Source organism: Salmo salar, chromosome 01, assembly GCF_965601325.2.
Source record: "Salmo salar chromosome 01, fSalSal1, whole genome shotgun sequence".
Lineage (NCBI taxonomy): Eukaryota > Metazoa > Chordata > Actinopteri > Salmoniformes > Salmonidae > Salmo > Salmo salar.
The window spans coordinates 48,579,869-48,596,189 of NC_138291.1; the positions used below are offsets into that span (position 1 = coordinate 48,579,869).

Sequence of the window (16,321 nt, forward strand, 5' to 3'; positions counted from 1 at the left end):
TGCTCAAAAGGTGTTTTGGCCCTTTAGGTTGCTGTGGAGACGTTTGGAACAAATACACTTGTAAAGAGCACTACATAAATTAAATGAACGATGGCTCAATAGTGATTCTGAAGGCTCGGTTGGTTGGCGCATGATGTTTGTAACAACGTAGTCGTGGGTTTGATTCCCGCATGGGCCACAAATACTGAAAATATACATTTGCAATAAACTGCTTTGGATTAAAGCAACTGCTAAGTGACCATATTAACATATTGACTAATTCCGTGGTTTTCAAACCTCTACTCAGGGACACCTAGACGTTTCACAATTTTGATGTAGCCCTGAACTAGCTCCCCTGATTCACCTAATCAAGGGCTTGAACAAGTTGAATCAAGTGTGCTAGCTCTGGAATAGTTCAAATACATGGAACGTCTGGTGTTCCCGAGGAGAGTTTTGAAAACCTCTAACTAATTCACACACTACAAAGTGGTACACTAGATGGAGGTTTTTCTCTTTCCAAATGTTGTATTATATTACTGGTCTTTGAACTTATGCCCTCTCGTCACATGGTTTGATTCTTCTTCTGCGGTGTCATGGCGTGCTTTGGAGGAAAGTTTGGTGCACCCTAAGATATCCTATTTTCAAATGTTTCTATCAAATAATGTAAGCTACGTAAGCGTTTTGGTCCAATTGTTACACAGCTGGTTACTACCTGGCGCACCGCAGAACAATTCTGTAATATCTCAAGTAAATGGCATGTAGGTTACCCTATTTTCAACAACTCAGGTCTTTAACTTGGTCGTCAACCAATATATTTTCCTCAATGGAAGTATAAGGGAATTGAAGTACTGGGTGATAGCTACATGACGATTTTCACTCATTTCAGGAACTTAAAGACAGTTTTAATTTACCTGGCTCATAATTGTTCTTTTATTAACAATTTAGGTTTGCCCTTGGGGCTCTTGGTGTACCGTGGCATTCATATTTGATACTACAGTCGTGGCCAAAAGTTTGGAGAGTTTGGAGACACAAATATTAATTTCCACAAAGTTTTCTCCTTCAGTGTCTTTAGATATTTTTGTCAGATGTTACTATGGAATACTGAAGTATAATTACAAGCATTTCATAAGTGTCAAAGGCTTTTATTGACAATTACATGAAGTTGATGCAAAAAGTCAATATTTGCAGTGTTGAGCCTTCTTTTTCAAGACCTCTGCAATCCACCCTTGCATGCTGTCAATTAACTTCTGGGCCACATCCTGACTGATGGCAGCCCATTCTTGCATAATCAATGCTTGGAGTTTGTCAGAATTTGTGGGTTTCTGTTTGTCCACCCGCCTCTTGAGGATTGACCACAAGTTCTCAATGGGATAAAGGTCTGGGGTGTTTCCTGGCCATGGACCCAAAATATCAATGTTTTGTTCCCCGAGCCACTTAGTTATCACTTTTGCCATATGGAAAGGTGCTCCATCATGCTGGAAAAGGCTTTGTTCATCACCAAACTGTTCCTGGATGGTTGGGAGAAGTTCTCTCAGTTCTCTCGGAGGATGTGTTGGTACCATTCTTTATTCATGGCTGTGTTCTTAGGCAAAATTGTGAGTGAGCCCACTCCCTTGGCTGAGAAGCAACCCTACACATGAATGGTCTCAGAATGCTTTACTGTTGGCATGACACAGAACTGATGGTAGCGCTCACCTTGTCTTCTCCGGACAAGCTTTTTTCCGGATGCCCCAAACAATCGGAAAGGGGATTCATCAGAGAAAATGCCTTTACCCCAGTCCTCAGCAGTCCAACCCCTGTACCTTTTGCAGAATATCAGTCTGTCCCTGATGTTTTTCCTGGAGAGAAGTGGCTTCTTTGCTGCCCTTCTTGACACCAGGCCATCCTCCAAAAGTATTCGCCTCACTGTGCATGCAGATGCACTCACACCTGCCTGCCGCCATTCCTGAGCAAGCTCTGTACTGGTGGTGTCCCGATCCCACAGCTGAGTCAACTTTAGGAGACGGTCCTGGCGTTTGCTGGACTTTTTTGGGCGCCCTGAAGCCTTCTTCACAACAATTGAACCGCTCTCCTTGAAGTTCTTGATGATCCGATAAATGGTTGATTTAGGTGCAATCTTACTGGCAGCAATATCCTTGCCTGTGAAGCCCTTTTTGTGCAAAGCAATGATGACGGCACGTGTTTCCTTGCAGGTAACCATGGTTGTCTTCCCTGTGGCTCAGTTGGTAGAGCATGGTGTTTGCAACGCCAGCATGGTGTGTGCAATGCCAGGGTTGTGGGTTCGATTCCCATGGGGGGCCAGTACAAAAAAAAAAAAAAAGAAGAAATGCATGAAATTAAATGTATGAAATTTATACATTCACTACTGTAAGTCGCTCTGGATAAAAGTGTCTGCTAAATGACTAAAATGTAAAAAATGTTGACAGAGGAAGAACAATGATTCCGAGCACCACCCTCCCTTTGAAGCTTCCAGTCTGTTATTCGAACTCAAATCAGAATGACAGAGTGATCTCCAGCCTTGTCCTCGTCAACACTCACACCTGTGTTAACGAGAGAATCACTGACATGATGTCAGCTGGTCATTTTGTGGCAGGGCTGAAATGCAGTGGAAATGTTTTTGGGGGATTCAGTTCATTTGCATGGCAAAGAGGGACTTTGCAATTAATTGCAATTCATCTGATCACTCTTCATAACATTCTGGAGTATATGCAAATTGACATCATACAAACTGAGGCAGCAGACTTTGTGAAAATTAATATTTGTGTCATTCTCAAAACATTTGGCCAGGACTGTACATCCAAGATTTTTAGCTTAAGGAGAAAAACAAAGGTTGGTTCCAAAATGTATAATTTTTTACTGTCCACTTCTTATAAACCTCTTCCTCTTGATACTGTGTGGAAAAGAGACCTTCCAGGTATGGATCAATGTTTTAGTTGGGACGTGTGTGGTCTAATATCTCCTTTTGTTTACTTTAAAAGATTTTTCGGTACATCATTTATCTCTATGTCAGAAGCGCATTCTTCTTGCTGGGCTAACGGCAAGAAAATGATTGCAGTACAATGGAAGCCTCCACACTCACTTGCTATCCGTCAATGGATCCTCATTTTCTGGGATGTAATTTACACTCACTGGCCAGTTTAGTACCGGGTCGGACCCCCCTTTGCCTCCAGAACAGCCTGAATTCTTCAGGGCATGGACTCTACAAGTTGGAAACATTCCACAGGGATGTTGGCACACAGCTCGGACACCCATGCATACCCCACAAGACATGCCACAAGAGGTCTCTTCACAGTCCCCAAGTCCAGAACAGACTATGGGAGGCACACAGTACTTCATAGAGCCATGACTACATGGAACTCTACTACACATTAAGTAACTGACGCAAGCAGCAAAATTACATTTAAAAAAATAGATAAAAACACACCTTATGGAACAGCAGAGACTGTGACGCAACACAAACATTGGCACAGACACATGCATACACATGCACACACACAATAACATACGCACTATATATACACATGGATTTAGTACTGTAGATATGTGGTAGTGGTGGAGTAGGGGCCTGAGGGCACTGAGGGTATTGTGAAATCTGTGAATGTAATGTTATGTTTTAAAATTGTATAAACTGCTTTAATTTTGCTGGACCCAGGAAGAGTAGCTGCTGCTTTGGCAATAAATACAAATATACCAGGCAGGATGGGTCCATGGACTCATGCTGCTTACACTAAATCCTGACTCTGCCATCAGCATGACGCAACAGGAACTGGAATTCGTCAAACCAGTTTTTCCACTCCTGCTTCTTCTTGTTTTTAGCTGATAGGCGTGGAATCCGGTGTGGTCGTCTGCTGCATTAGCCCATCCATGGAGTCCACTACCAGGATCGACGAGATGTGTTCCAAGATGTCGTTCTGCACACCACTGTTGTTCTACACAATTATTTGTCTGTTTGTTGCCCGCCTGTTAGCTTGCACGATTCTTGCCATTCTCTTTCGACCTCTCTCATCAAAGAGCTGTTTTCACCAACAGGACTGCCGCTGGCTGGATCTTTTTTGTTTGTCACACCATTCTCGAGAAACCCTAGACACTGTTGTGCCTGAAAAGCTCAGGAAGGTGGCCGTTTCTGAGATACTGTATCTGGCGTACCTGGTACTGACAATCATACCACGCTCAAAATTGCTTAGGTCACTCGTTTTTCCCATTGTAATGTTCAATCGAATAGTAACTGAATGCTTCGATGCCTGTCTGCCTGCTTTATATAGCAAGCCCACTTACATGTGATTGTCTGTAATAGCGATCCATTTTCGTGAATGCGGTACCTAATAAATACCTAATAAACTGGCTGGTGAGTGTATATGGAGCTGTCTACAGCCCACATTAATGGAGCTAAAGAAAACACTGAAGCAAAAAAACACTTACTGTTCAATGCTGGGGGACAGGTAGAGTTTAAAGAACACCTAGGTTGCCTCTGCGTCCTCGAAGGTTACGGAGAGAAGGGCCACGTCTTCCCCAGGGTCCAACAATGTATCCTGGGGGAAGGGGGGGAGGAGGGGGAGTTAGTACTCACAAAGAAGTCTCATTTCACTTCTGCATGACTGATATGAATTAAACAAATCAATGTGAATGAAGTTAATTAAAACTTCCCCCCACACTGTAGGACATTTGGATTACAGCTGAAGTGAGCTGTACTTCAGTAATAAGTCAAGCTCAACCCAACCAAGTCCAGTTTAGCTTAGCTCAGCTACAGTAAGGCCAAATTCCCAGTCTAAGACTGATTGAAGTAAATCTGAGTGTGTTTGAAACAGACACACAAAGAGAGGGCAAGAGAGAGAAAGAGAAGAAAAAAGAAAGATAAGAGACCAGATTTGTTTCACGCCACGTTAACTACAACAGCTGCAGCCGATTAGCGGCGCTGATGACTGGGATCACCAACCATGTGTGAAAGAGAGAAGCTACTCGAAGCCGCTCTAGATGAGCCGATGACGCCGATCCATCTCTTCAAGGTTTCGATTTATTCCCCCCATTCTCTCTGTATCTATTGGTCTTTTTTCCTAGAGCTAGGCCCGCCCTGTGACGGATTGTCATTAGCACGATCTGACATTAAGCACGGCTCAGGCTAACTGAAAGAGGGCCGGGGCGTTAAACAAATGTCTTACAGTCGGTTTGAACTCATCCATTTGGGATAATCACTGCCCTTCGCGACAAGAGGGAATCTCCCACACCACCATACGGTATCGGTTAAGGGTCGGCGCTACCAGTTCGTTAGCCAGGCGACTCAACACGGCCAACTCCGTAACCAAAGCAGGCACAATGAGGTCTGTTAAGAGGAGATGAAACTGCCTTTTCTTTGATAGGCGCGAAACGGTTGACTGTGTGCACTCCCTCATTGGGCAGTTTCTGAGTTAAAGTGTGTTAATTGTGTTTTGTGTAACCTAATTGCTATTGGGTTTTTGGTTGGGTTTTTAATTTAAAGTGTTTTAAATGAGACTTGAGGGAGTTGGATACATGACTCTTTCACATCAAGGACTCCCTCTCTGGCCCTGAATGAAGATGGCTGCCACACTGCCCACGTACGTTGGGATTTCCATACCACTGTTTCAAGAGGTCGTGGGTCAAAATTAACCATCTGAATTAGTGTTTGTGGCTCAGTTTTTATATTTCAAAAACGACGTGAATTTAGTTGTCAGGGTCCTCTGCAGGCAGGGAAAAAGTTCCCATCCATCTAGCCCAAGCAGATCAGAGTGATGCACAACACACAACACGAAGCCACACTTCTTCCCAAATCATCTTGGTGTGTGAATGTGTATATGTATGTATGCCTGTGTACGAACAGCAACAACAATGAAAAGATGGCAACATCATGTCGAATCCTGTCACTCGTCAAAGAAAATAGCATAGAGGGGGAAAGAAAGGGGGATGTGGGGTAAAAGAGAATAGGGTGTCTGTCTGGCATCCAAAGGTGTTGCTTGATTGAATCAGCTCGCATCAACATAGTGGACGTCTGCATCAATGAGCAACCACACTCCCTCCCCGAGTTGCGCTTCCGCAATTTACTATTTGGAATGGACTGGAATACATGGAAAGGTGGGGGAGGAATGAGACGAAGGGGAGATTTTTTTTATTTTACCTTTATTTAACCAGGTAGGCCAGTTGAGAACAAGTTCTCATTTACAACTGCGACCTGGCCAAGATAAAGCAAAGCAGTGCGACAAAAACAACAACACAGAGTTACACATGGGATAAACAAACATACAGTCAATAACACAATAGAAAAATCTGTATACAGTGTGTGCAAATGAAGTAAGGAGGTAAGGCAATAAATAGGCCAATAGTGGCGAAGTATTTACAATTTATCAATTTACACTGGAGTGATATATGTGCAGATGAGGATGTGAAAGTAGAAATACTGGTGTGCAAAAGAGCAGAAAAACAAAAACAAATATGGGGATGAGGTAGGTAGTTGGTTGGATGGGCTATTTACAGATGGGCTGTGTACAGCTGCAGCGATCGGTAAGCTGCTCTGACAGCTGACGCTTAAAGTTAGTGAGGGAGATATAAGTCTCCAACTTCAGTGATTTTTGCATTTCATTCCAGTCATTGGCAGCAGAGAACTGGAAGGAAAGGCGGTGTTGGCTTGGGGATGACCAGTGAAATATACCTGCTGGAGCGTGTGATACGGGTGGGTGTTGCTATGGTGACCAGTGAGCTGAGATAAGGCGGAGCTTTACATAGCAAAGACTTATAGATGACCTGGAGCCAGTGGCTTTGGCGAAGAATATGTAGCAAGGACCAGCCAACGAGAGCATACAGGTCGCAGTGGTGGGTATTATATGGGGCTTTGATGACAAAATGGATGGCACTGTGATAGACTGCATCCAATTTGCTGAGTAGAGTAGGCTATTTTGTAAATTACATCGCCGAAGTCAAGGATCGGTAGGATAGTCAATTTTACGAGGGTATGTTTGACAGCATGAGTGAAAGAGGCTTTATTGCGAAATAGGAAGCAGATTCTAGATTTTACTTTGGATTGGAGATGCGTAATGTGAGTCTGGAAGGAGAGTTTACAGTCTAGCCAGACACCTAGGTATTTATAGTTGTCCACATATTCTAAGTCAGAACCGTCCAGAGTAGTGATGCTAGTCGGGTGGGCGGATGCAGGCAGCAATCGATTTAAGTTTTATTTTTGCCGCTATCAGACACTACTGATTTATGCTTATACATACATTTCTGCATGGGTACAATCCCCCTGTGCATCCAAGCCTCCCAGCGGTTTTGGTTGCACATTTGAAAAAAATTTCCTTCTGGAAGAGTTTCATTTTTTAAGGCCAAAATCCTGACTTGCGATATGCATACATAACTTTAGAACGCATTCAGAACATCATGAGGTATTCCAGGAAACACAAGGAATTCTCCAATCACGAGTTGGCGAGTGACAGAGGGGTAAACGTACAACTTCTGTCTTCAATCCCTTACAACCACATCAACCTTCAAGTTTGGTCTGAAGATGATTAGTGTGGAAGCTTACAGCCTCACACACTGCGGTGCATATCAGAAAGCTGGGTGCAATCTCTAAGTTAGGATACAGAATACAGACAGTCCTACCCATTTGGCCACTCTTCTGGCCATAGTCTCCCAAACTATCACAAGGCCTTGATTTACCAAACCAAGAGCTGAAGATGGGTAATGTAAATTTAATTTATTTAGTCAGGGGAGCCCAATTGAGACCAGCGTCTCATTAACAATGTAGCCCCGAGGACAACAATTTCACAAATGAAGTAAGACCAAGATAAGGATTTGTATGATTGAGCAGAGTTTTTACTACTTGATGTTGGTAGTAAACAAGTAGTCAAAACACTACAGCCAGTGTTGGGGAGTAACAGGTTACATGTAATCCGTTACACGTAACTGATTACAAAAAAATTAACTGTAATATGGTACGTTACCAGCAAAATTATCGTAATCAGATTACAGATACTCTTGAAAAACTACATGATTACTTACTAAGGATTACTTTTAAATTCATAAAGGAAATTTGCGAAACAAATATGAATAGGTTTTTGTAGGCAACAGTGCAAGCTGCCTTCCAATGTCGTGACTGCTATCAATATCAAAGATTATACAACCAACTTTAATATACGCTTGGAGGTAAGGACGACAGAAGTGGTGTAGCCTACGGGCGATACGGATATCACTACGGCCTGTTATTGATATATAGAGTGCATTTGGAAAGTATTCAGACTCCTTGAATTTTTCCACATTTTGTTACGTTACAGCCTTATTCTAAAATGGATGACAATATTTTTTTCCCTCATCAATCTACACGCAATACCCCATAATGACAACATGAAAACAGGTTTTTAGAAATGTTTGCACATTTATTACAAAAACAGGAATAACTTATTTACATAAGTATTTAGACCCTTTGCTATGAGAATTGAAATTGAGCTCAGGTGCATCCTGTTTCCATTGATCATCCTTGAGATGTTTCTACAACTTGATTGGAATCCACCTGTGGTAAATTCAATTGACTGAACATGATTTGGAAAGACACACACCTGTCTATGTAAGGTCCTACAGCAAAAACCAAGCCATGAGGTCGAAGGAATTGTCCATAGAGCTCCGAGACAGGATTGTGTCGAGGCACAGATCTGGGGAAGTGTACTAAAACATTTCTGCAGAATTGAAGGTCTTCAAGAACACAGTGGCCTCCATCATTCTTAAATGGAAGAAGTTTGGAACCCCCAAGACTCTTCCTAGAGCTGGCCGCCCGGTCAAACTGAGCAATCGAGGAAGAAGGGCCTTGGTCAGGGAGGTGACGAAGAACCCAATGGTTACTCTGACAGAGCTCCAGAGTTCCTCTGTGGAGATGGGAGAACCTTCCAGAAGGACAACCATCTCTGCAGCACTTCACCAATCAGGCCTTTATGGTAGAGTGGCCAGACAGAAACCGCTTCTCAGTAAAAGGCACATGACAGCCTGCTTGGAGTTTGCCAAAAGGCACCTAAAGGACTCACAGACCATGGGAAACAAGATTCTCTGGTCTGATGAAACCAAGATTGAATTCTTTGGCCTGAATGCCAAGCGTCACGTCTGGAGGAAACCTGGCACCATACCTACGGAGAAGCATGGTGGTGGCAGCATCATGCTGTGGGGATGTTTTTCAGCAGCAGGGACTGGGAGACTAGTCGGAGCAAAGTAAAGAGAGATCCTTGATGAAAACCTGCTCCAGAGCACTCAGGACCACAGATTGAGGAAAAGGTTCACCTTCCAACAGGACAACGACCCTAAGCACACAGCAAGACAGCAATGTTTTCCAAAACTTTACTAAGGGTTGGTAACAAGCTGATTGGTTGGCTGTTTGAGCCAGTAAAGGGGGCGTTTACTATTCTTAGGTAGTGGAATTACTTTTGCTTCCCTCCAGGCCTGAGGGATCACACTTTCTAGTAGGCTTAAATTGAAGATGTGGCAAATAGGAGTGGCAATATCATCTGCTACTATCCTCAGTAATTTTCCATCCATGTTGTCAGACCCCGGTGGCTTGTCATTGTTGATAGACAACAATATTTTTTTCACCTCTTCCACACTCAATTTACATAATTCAAAATGACAATTTTTGTCTTTCATAATTTGGTCAGTGTTTTTTGCTGGCATGTCATGCCTAAATTTGCTAATCTTACCAATGAAAAAAAAATCATTAAAGTAGTTGGCAATATCAGTCAGTTTTGTGACGAATGAGCCATCTGATTCAATGAAGGATGGAGCTGAGTTTGCCTTTTTTCTCAATATTTCATTGAAGGTGCTTGAAAGCTTTTTACTATCATTCTGTATGTCGTTTTTCTTTGTTTCATAGTGTAGTTTCTTCTTTTTATTCAGTTTAGTCACATGATTTTTCAATTTGCAGTATGTTTGCCAATTGTTTGTGCAGCCAGACTTATTTGCCATTCCTTTTGCCTTATCCCTATCAACCAAAAAAAAATTCAATTCCTCATCAATCCATGAGAATTTAACCGTTTTTACAGTACTTTTTTTAATGGGTGCATGCTAATTGGTAATTGGGATAAGTCATTTCATAAATGAGTCAACTGCAACATCTGTTTGCTCCTCAATACACACCACGGACCAACAAATATTCTTTACATCAACAACATAGGAATCACTACAGTGAATCATATGAAGTGCCTTCAGAAAGTATCCTTTGACTTGTTCCACATTTTGTTGTGTTACAGCCTGATATTTTTTTCTCACCAATCTACACACAATACCCTATAATGGCAAATTGAAAACAGGTTTTTTGAAATTTCTGCAAATGTATTGTAAATGAAATACAGAAATGTCATTTACATAAATATTCACACCCCTGAGTCATTACATGTTAAAATCACCCTTGGCAGCGATTACAGATGTGAGTCTTTCTGGGTAAGTCTTTAAGAGCTGTCAGGTTGGTGGGTGTAGCTGGTGTATAAAGTCAGGCGCAGGAAAGCAGAGATGAGTGAAACAACGCACTTTACTCGACATCACAAAGTAAACAATTTACAAAGTGCAAAAAGAACGGTTGCCACAAAGCATGGGTGATAAACAGCACCCGGTACAAACAAGCCGGAACATACAGACCTGAACAAATAACAATCACACACAAAGACATGGGGGAAACAGAGGGTTAAATACATGACCAGTAATTGGGAAATGAAAACCAGGTGTTTGGGAAAACGAGACAAAACAAATGGAAAATGACAAATGGATCGGCGATGGCTAGAAGACCGGTGACGTCGACCGCCGAACACCGCCCGAACAAGGAGAGGCATCAACTTCGGCCGAAGTCGTGACAAGAGCTTTGCACACCTGGATTGCACAATATTTGCACATTATTCCCTTCAAAATTCTTCAAGCCCTTTTAAATTGGTTGTTGATCATTGCTAGACAACATTTTTTAAAGTCTTTCCATAGATTTTCAAGCAGATTTAAGTCAAAACTGTAACTCGGCCACTCAGGAACATTCACTGTCTCCTTGGTACGCAACTCCAGTGTAGATTTGCCTTTGTGCTTTAGGTTATTGTCCTGCTGAAAGGTGAATTTATCTCCCAGTGTCTGGTGAAAAGCAGACTGAACAGGGTTTTCCTCTAGGACTTTGCCTGTGCTTAGCTCCATTACGTTTCTTTTTTTATCCTGAAAAACTCCCCAGTCCTTAACAATTACAAGTATACCCATAACATGATGCAGCCACCACTATGCTTGAAAATATGGAGAGTGGTACTCAGTAATGTGTTGTATTGGATTTGCCCCAAACATAACACTTTGTATTCAGGACAAAAAGGTAATTGTTTTGCCACATTACTTTAGTACTATATGTGCCCTTCTTTGCGAGGCATTGGAAAACCTCCTTGGTCTTTGTGGTTGAATCTGCGTTTGAAATTCACTTCTCGACAGAGGGACCTTATAGATAATTGTATGTGTTTGGTACAAAAATCATGTGAGTCCATGCAACTTAATATGTAACTTGTTAAGAAAATGTGTACTCCTGAACTTATTTAGGCTTGCCATTACAAAATGTTTGAATACTTTTTGACTCAAGACAATCAGCTTTTAATTTTTAATTAATTTATTAAACAGAATTCCATTTTGACATCATGGGGTATTGTGTGTAGCCCAGTGAAAAAAAATCTCAATTTAATCCATTTAAAATTCAATTAGCAAAACAAAAAAATGTGAAAAAAGTAAAGGGGTGTAAATACTTTCTGGAGGCGCAGTAGATGGTAAACAGTAGGGGGCCTAATTGACCCTTGTGGGACCCCAATGTTATAGTAGAGAGAGTCTGACTGAGTGTCCCCCAGACAAACCCATTGGCTTCTGTTTGTCAAATAGAAATACATCCAACTAATGGCTTCAGGAGAAACATTAAAGGAGGATAGTTTGCATCGGAGGACCTCATGATTCACAGTATCAAAGGCCTTTAAGATCCAGAAAGAATGTGCCAATATATCACTCATTATTACTTAAAGTACTACATAAATCACTACTGGTTTACTACACAATAGCAATCAATAGCAATCAAGTTGTAAAACCAGTAAGTTTTGTGTAGATCTTGTGTAGTATTAATGAGTTGTAATTCAGTAGAACTTTTTCATCAGGGTGAACCAAACTTACCTACTCATTTTAAGTTGTATTATTATAGCTAGAAAGTAAACAATATATTTATTGTAGAAAAAAATGCATTTAAATAAGAAAATATATTTTAAAGTGTGAGCTTTTAATGCCAACTGCAAACTACTGAAACGAAAACAAGAGGCTCAAAGCGCTCCAAATTTAAGAGCAAAGAATGCCTCTATGCCTTTGTTTATACACAGATTATATGCTTTTAACAGCAATACACTTGGGGCCAAGCACTGTCTGCTTAAGTAAAGAGCGGAAAAGCTAAGATCATTAAAAAAATCCCTTCTCTCCACAGGCCATAGCAGGGCCTTAATGAAGAGCCTAACCTCTCCATGGGGAGTAATGAGTCGCTAAAATGACCCCGGTTGGAGAACTGCGCATCAGGGGGGACTCCTTAGGAGAGTGGGTGGATGGGTGCAGTTACTTACTACACACCCTGGCAGTATGTGAGTCAGCCCCAAAAACTGGAGTTGAGAGAGAAGATGAAGGGTGTATGTATGTGTGTGTGTATGGGTGGGGAGTATAGGCTGCTCCACTCCACTGATAGCCTTGCTCGCTCCTCTCATCTGCCTTTCTCGCTCTCCCTCTCTTTCCTTCTTCTCGTTCCTTTCCTCCGTCCGTTGATGCCCAGCCTGTGGCATCTCTTCTCTGTGACATGTGACAGGTTGGAGATGTGACAGCTGTCCTTACGCCAGACCATGTCCGACCACAGTCACAACACAAACACACACACACTAAACAGACAAGGCTCTCGAAAAGGGCAGTAGGAGGTAAGGGCTCTTGTTCGTCTTACTTGCCCATCTTGAAATGTCACGGGCAACGTGATGGGGCAGCTTGAGTGACAAAGGGGTTATTGCGTAAGGACGAGGGCAGCTCCTGGGCTTGCTTTGAGATTCTCTGTCCGTCTGTCTGTTGGACACAGTGTTTCACCCCAACCACGCAACCTGCCAGTCAACATTCTAGGAGGAAAGTACAAATCTTGAGGTCTACATTGAGATGGTAATGAGCTGATCTTTTTTTTCTCCAGAATATGTAGGTGGGAGACTGGGAGATTTTAAGGAGCTCTGACATTTCAGTTGGTGCTTGGAGCTAAATGGATCCTTTGCACAAGGGATACTAAAACCAAGCAAAACATTTCAGAATTTGTCAACTGGATTTTGGATTTATTAGGTGGGGAATCAAAATTGTCTTACCTTTTCCTCCATTGAAACTACAAACAATTTGATGACAAATTATTCAAAATTATGCTGTTGCACCCTTATGACAGTTCTGCGTCTACTTCATAAATTGCCTACTGCCGATGACCTTGTCCATTTTGCTGAGAACTCATAACCAATGTTCTCTCTAAGCCCTGGGACTGCCACGCAGAGCGCAGAAGAATGGTGCGAGATTGAACATCACTCAATTTCCAAAGGTTTCCCTGTTAGTTAACACTATCAACGTTTCCCTTTACTGTGGCAATTATGATCAAATCAATGCAATATTATATTACCTCAATTAACCTCGACACTGGTGCCCCGCACATTTACTCTGTACCGGTACCCCCTGTATATAGCCCCGCTATTGTTATTTACTGCTGCTCTTTAATTATTTGTTATTTTTATCTCTTACTTTTTTGGGGGGGTATTTTCTTATTAAAACTGCATTGTTGGTAAGGGCTTGTAAGTAAGCATTTCACTGTTTTATTCGGTGCATGTGACAAATACAATTTCATATTAGCCACTTTCAATGCAATTTTGTTTTTTTATTTAACCTTTATTTAACTAGGCAAGTCAGTTAAGAACAAATTCTTATGCCTAGGTTAAATAATAAACATTTAAAAATATCATTTCTTGTCACGTCCTGACCAGTAAAAGGGGTTGTTTGTTATTGTAGTTTGGTCAGGGCGTGGCAGGGGGTGTTTGTTTAGAGTGTTTCGGGGTTTGTTGGGCTATGTTCTATGTTAGTATATTTCTATGTTTATCTAGTATGTTTAGTTAATTGGGTTGACCTTCAATTGGAAGCAGCTGCTCCTCGTTGCTTCTAATTGAAGGTCCTATTTAAGAGGGGTGTTTTTTCTATGGGATTTGTGGGTAGTTGTTCCGTGTGTAGCTGTGTGCCTCACAGGACTGGTTTGTCGTCGTTATTTTTGTTTAAGTGTTTTGTGTCTTCGTAATTAAAGAAAATTAGCATACACATTCCCGCTGCATTTTGGTCCACTCCTTACAATGGCCGTGACATTTCTAGTCTATGCCTAGGTTAAATAATAAAAATTAAAAAATATAATTTCTAGTCAGCAATAGTGGGGTGATTGCTTCCTACAAGAGCACAAAACGTGTACATTTCTAGACATCTTTGAAAAGCCAGTCAGGTAAAGATCTTTTTTTTTTGTCTTAAAGAGGCAGTTTGGATTTTGAGATGGGCTTGAATAAGCTAAGTAGCCAATAGGCAGACGGTATAATTTGGCTGATTCTTTGTAATAATTTTATGGCAATAATAATACATTTTATTTTGTAAAGTAATTTTTTGCATCAAACAACCTTGTCTGAAGGACAAGTGGATAAGCAGGTTGTCAAGCCCTGGATGTTTTTTTTTCTCTCAAAAGTTTCAGGGAATGTAAGCCTACATTGAACACCACACATTGGCTGCTACTGTAGGCTGAATGATAGAACGGCTATTTCCATGTTAAAATGTTATGGGATGCATTTTCTCCATTGTTTTTGATGGAAGGCCACTCTGATAGGCACACATTATGATCAAATAGCCATAGTAGCCTACTTGGCCACTGTTAAAACTAACTTAAAGCGGGTACAGCAGTAAACGCGCACTGGAAGTTGCAAAGAATTTTCACGACATTCAAGTTTGCACTCAGCAGACCTGAAATTTATTCAGTGCTGAAAAAAATAGAGGGAACATTGCTCATAACTGCAGTGTGCTATTAATTAACAAAGCAGTGTCTCGTAGAGCAATTTTCATTCCACTGTCTTCCATAGCTTTGATGTTGAAATTACATTAAGAGGAAGCATACGGGAGGGGATATTGGAAGATCATTGCCATAACAAAATAGTTCACTTTTCATTTCTGCCTGCGTTTCAATGAGTTTTTCCAAGAATGGGTGAATAAGATTGAAGATACAAGGGTATTACTATAGTTTCACCGTGTATATTGTAGCACAAAACCACTCAATCAACATAAGTCTTTAAATAGTCTTCTTTACAATTTTATTCATAAGAAAGGTAAGGCTATAATGCCATGCATATTCAAGAGACCAAGCTTTCAACTGATTGAAAAGATGTCCAAACAAATAACGCAGATCGGCGATACAGAGCGACATGTTTTGTGTCAGAGGTTCATAGGCTTGATGGAAGCTTTGTGCCACAACGCCCTGAGGCGGAAAAGCGTATATCATAGGGTCAAGGTGGCTGTTACCAACGCATGTCTCATCGCATGAAATGTTCTGTTCTCACAGAGTTAGGAGGGGAGTTGAGGACATGACATTGTTCCTAATTAAGTCCTACTGTGTGGAGGAGGGGGGGGGGGGGGGACAGTGCAGTATGCGCTGTGGAAAGATGTGCCCTGTCGCCGTCCCCAAGTCTTCACAAACCTGTATACATATACGCAAATTGGGCAGAGGACACTAGAGGCACAAATCGCATGTGAACACACACAGAGAATTCCTCTGTCCCAGGCAGTGGACCATGCTAAAATGCATAAAAACGGGAACAGTCAATCATTAACTAACCGGCTCTATGCCGTCACATTACGTGCTGTGTATATGGGCTTCATGTAGACAATAGGGAGCTGATTACAGAGCATACACACACATGGTCTGGCTGGATCCACCCCTGTGTCAAGAGTATGCCAGGGACACCACAAACCAAACATACCTAAAGCCCGTTGCCATGGACACCTGTGTGTGTTGTGAGAGAGTGTGTGTGTGTGTGTGTGTGTGTAAGAGAGAGTGAGAAAGTGAGCCAGAGAGAGAGAGAGAGAGAGAAATCCTAAATGTGTCAAAAGGAATAGCTGGGAGTGGCAGCAAAAGGGAACCCACGCTGTGTTAGTTACATGCCAGGCAGTTCCAAAGTTTATGAAGAACATAAAGTCATGGTTACATCATCTACAATGACGAAACCAGAAGCATACCATCCTGCATCCCACTGCTGGCTTGCCTCTGAAGCTAAGCAGGGTTGGTCCTGGTCGGTTCCTGGATGGGAGA

At 41.8% G+C, this 16,321-nt stretch overlaps 1 pseudogene across 1 annotated transcript in view; it reads right to left on the bottom strand.

Moving 5' to 3' along the window:
* The window catches only part of LOC106602899 (BRISC and BRCA1-A complex member 2-like), a 187,575-nt pseudogene that overhangs the window by 46,955 nt on the left and 124,299 nt on the right, over positions 1-16,321 (bottom strand). Inside the window, exon 6 of the transcript XR_014392250.1 lies at positions 4,399-4,508. The product of XR_014392250.1 is annotated as a BRISC and BRCA1-A complex member 2-like (transcript). The remainder of the gene's footprint in view (positions 1-4,398; positions 4,509-16,321) is intronic.